Below are 3,837 nucleotides of genomic sequence, written 5' to 3'. Positions count from 1 at the left end.
TGTGCCTGTATTTCCATAGCACCCCTAACATCAATTATTTCCATCTTTGCTCACATTTGCCAATTTGCTGGGTGTAAGATAAAACCTCATCACTGTTTTGATTTATATTTTTGTTATTAGTTATTTGGAACAGTCTTTCAGATGTACAGTAGCATCTGGGAACAGTAGCAATTTTCTCAATTCACTTTGGGTACAGTTATGTCCTTCCAGGCCTACCCAGGACCTCCATGCCAGAGCTAGACCCTTTCCAAGTTAGTTAGCTAGTTAACACATACTCCTATACCTAAAAAATCTCAACATTAGAAAGGCTTTAGAACACTGACATAGGATTCAGAAAATCTTGGTTCAAATCCTGCCCTTGAGTTTTTTAACTGTATTACCTTAAGCAAGTCATTTTCTGAATTTTAATTTCTTCCTTCATCTGAAAATGGTACTGCCATTGCTACCTCGTGGACTTATTAGAAAATAATTTTCTAAACCTTAAAAAAACTATAGAACTGGGATGGCTAGATGGTGCAGTGAATAGAGCACCCGCCCTGGAGTCAGGAGGACCTGAATTCAAATGTGACCTCAGACACTTAACACAAAAACTAGTCATGTGACCTTGGGCAAGTCACTTAACCCCAATTGCCCTACCTTCCCCCTCAAAAAACAAAAACAAAAGACAAACCACCACCAAACTATAGAACTATGAGTTGTTACCCTTATCTTTTGCAATCCATGCTTGGGCAAGAATGCCCATCCTTGAGAAATGGTTAGGACAACCTCAACTCAAAGACCTCCAGAAATAGAGAATTCACTACGTCCTGAGGTAGCCCATTTCACATTTGAATGACTCTAATTGTTAGGAAGTCCTTTCTTAAAGTGAAACATAACCAAGGATAATGTGTGCACGGGGCAGACCAACCTCACACTTTGATCATCTCTCAGCCTGCTATTTTGACTCCTTAACATATTCATTCTCATCATCCTGATTTCCAGGGCAATCCAGAGACATGTTTAGATATTTTCTCATTAATAAAATTGCAACCTAGTTTTCATTTATCAGTTAGTTCAGAGCCCTTACCCAAAATTATTAGATATTATTTCATAAACTAGAGAAACCTCTTTTCTCATAAGCAGTAGCCCATATCTTTCTATATATCAAAACCTTTCATCTCTATAGATGAACATTAAAGTTATTTGCTATACAGTTTATTAACTATGCAAATCAATCACAATACCATGGTAAAAATTCCCAGTGACGCATTTCTTCTTAGCTACGCCTAAATCAAGTATCGAGCCGCCACCACTCACTGAACAAGATGACGCTGAGCATCGAAGGCCGAGAAGACTTCGTGGTGAAGGTCCGGGGCTTGCCCTGGTCCTGCTCTGCCGATGGAGTCCAACGCTTCTTCTCGGAATGCAAAATTAAAAATGGGGCATCAGGCATTCGTTTCATCTATACCCGAGAAGGCAGAACAAATGGAGAAGCATTTGTTGAACTTGAATCAGAAGATGAAGTCAAATTGGCACTGAAAAAAGACAGAGAAACTATGGGACACAGATATGTTGAAGTATGCAAGTCAAACAGCGTTGAAATGGATTGGGTGTTGAAGCATACTGGTCCAAATAGTCCTGACACTGCCAGTGATGGCTTTGTGAGCCTTAGAGGACTTCCATTTGGCTGTAGCAAGGAAGAAATTGTTCAGTTTTTTTCAGGGTTGGAAATCGTGCCAAATGGGATAATATTGCTGGTGGACTTCCGGGGGGGGGGGGGGGGGGGGTGGGGGGCTTCGTGCAGTTTGCTTCACAGGAAATAGCTGAAAAGGCTCTAAAGAAAGACAAGGAAAGAATAGGGCACAGGTATATTGAAATCTTTAAGAGCAGCCGGGCAGAAGTTCGTATTCATTACGATCCTCCTCGAAAGCTAATGGCTGTGCAGCAGCCAGGTCCTTATGACAGGCCTGGGGCTGGCAGAGTCTACAACAGCATTGGTAGAGGAGCTGGGTTTGAAAGAATTAGGCGAGGTGCCTACGGTGGAGGGTATGGAGGCTATAATGACTACAAAGGATATAATGATGGATATGGCTTTGGGTCGGATAGATTTGGAAGAGACCTCAATTACTGTTTTTCAGGAATGTCTGATCATAGATATGGAGATGGTGGATCCACTTTCCAGAGTACAACAGGCCATTGTGTGCACATGAGAGGATTACCTTACAGAGCTACTGAAAATGATATTTACAATTTTTTCTCACCACTCAACCCTGTTCGAGTACACGTTGAAATTGGACCTGGTGGTAGAGTGACTGGAGAAGCAGATGTTGAATTTGCTGTGGCAGCTATGTCAAAAGACAAAGCCAATATGAAGCACAGATACGTAGAACTCTTCAATTCTACAGCAGGAGCAAGTGCTGGTGCTTATGGTAGACAAATGATGGAAGGCATGGGCTTGTCAAACCGGTCCAGTTACGGTGGTCCTGCTAGCCAGCAGCTGAGTGGGGGTTACAGAGGAGGCTACGGCGGTCAAAGCAGCATGAGCGGATATGACCCAAGTCTTACAGGAAAACTCCAGTGATTTTCAATCAAACATCGCATAGGGAGCCAAGGAGCGATGAACAGCAGCTACTACAGTAAGCAGGAGCCGTGCATCTATGGGAGTGAACGGAATGGGAGGGATATCTGGCATGTCCAGTATGAGTGGTGGATGGAGAATGTATTCCTGATCACTGACTCTTGGTCAACTTTTTTTAAAGAAAAAAAAAAAGCAAACAAAAACGAAGTTTAACAGTTTTGCAATACAAGCTTGTGATTTATGCTTACTGTAAGTGAAATCAGGATTATTTTTAAAACTTTCAGGTTCGGTATTTTTGAACACAGAAACATTCATCTAGGATGTAATTTCAGCTTTTCTCAAGGTAGTTATGTTGTAGGAGTGTACTTAAGCAGTAAGCGTATTTAGGTTAAAGCAGTTTCAATTATGTTAAATATTGTTCTTATACCACATTACATGGAACACTGAGATGCATGTTGGGAAACATGCTTTTTTGTAAAACAAATATAGGAGCTGTGTCTGCGATTCAAAAGTGAAACATTTGGCATGTTTGTTCTAGTTTGTTTCGTTTACTATCCTGTAACGCACGTACGTTTAAGCTTTTTTTTTTTTTTTTAAGTTAATGGGGACAATTTTGAGACGAATACTTTAGGATTTGGTCTTGGTGTTTGTATTAAATTCTGAGGCCTTGATTTAAATCTTTCATTGTATTGTGATCTCCTTTTAGGTGTATTGCGCTAAGTGAAGCTTGTTAAATAAATCTTCCTTTCAAAAAAAAAGATTACCAGTGACAATATCTTGCTTATGAGAAAGATGACCAGAGTTATCCACAACCATCATTCTACTTAGAGATGAGTTTTTACTTCTGATCATGGCTCTCAGGTGGTTCGAAATTCTTAAATTATCTCTCCTTGATCTGTTTTGTTTTTCCTATAAGATAGTTCACATTTTCTTCTATTTTTTTTTCAGTCTTTTGACTTTGTTTTATTGTTTCTTCATGTCTCATGGAATCATTAGCTTCCACTTGACCAATTTTAATTTTTAAGGAGATATTTTCTTCAATGAGGCTTTATACCTCTTTTATCACTTGGCCAATTTAGATTTTTAAGGAGTTATTTTCTTCAATATTCCAGCCTCTTATCTGTCATGTACAGTGAAAAAATGCTATATGATTCAAATTGGACCTTTTTAATATGTGATTTGTTGGAAAGATTTTCTTTCACCAAAGCTCACATTTGATATTTCTAGGTAAGTTAAATTTTGTGTTCCTGTGGATTTTTATCAAACTGTACTTTGCTCTC

The 3,837-nt window shown here is 39.3% G+C and overlaps 1 pseudogene; it reads left to right on the top strand.

Moving 5' to 3' along the window:
- Nucleotides 1–1,270: 1,270 nt before the first annotated feature.
- LOC138176975 (heterogeneous nuclear ribonucleoprotein H-like) lies at nt 1,271–3,234 on the top strand (annotated as a pseudogene).
- The last annotated feature ends 603 nt before the right edge of the window (nt 3,235–3,837 follow it).

Source organism: Petaurus breviceps, unplaced genomic scaffold, assembly GCF_028583685.1.
Source record: "Petaurus breviceps papuanus isolate PSGF00001 unplaced genomic scaffold, PetGlider_PUasm1.0 138, whole genome shotgun sequence".
In the NCBI taxonomy this organism is placed as follows: domain Eukaryota; kingdom Metazoa; phylum Chordata; class Mammalia; order Diprotodontia; family Petauridae; genus Petaurus; species Petaurus breviceps.
Note: the sequence above shows the minus strand (reverse complement) of the source record. Positions and strands in the feature narration are given on the sequence as shown.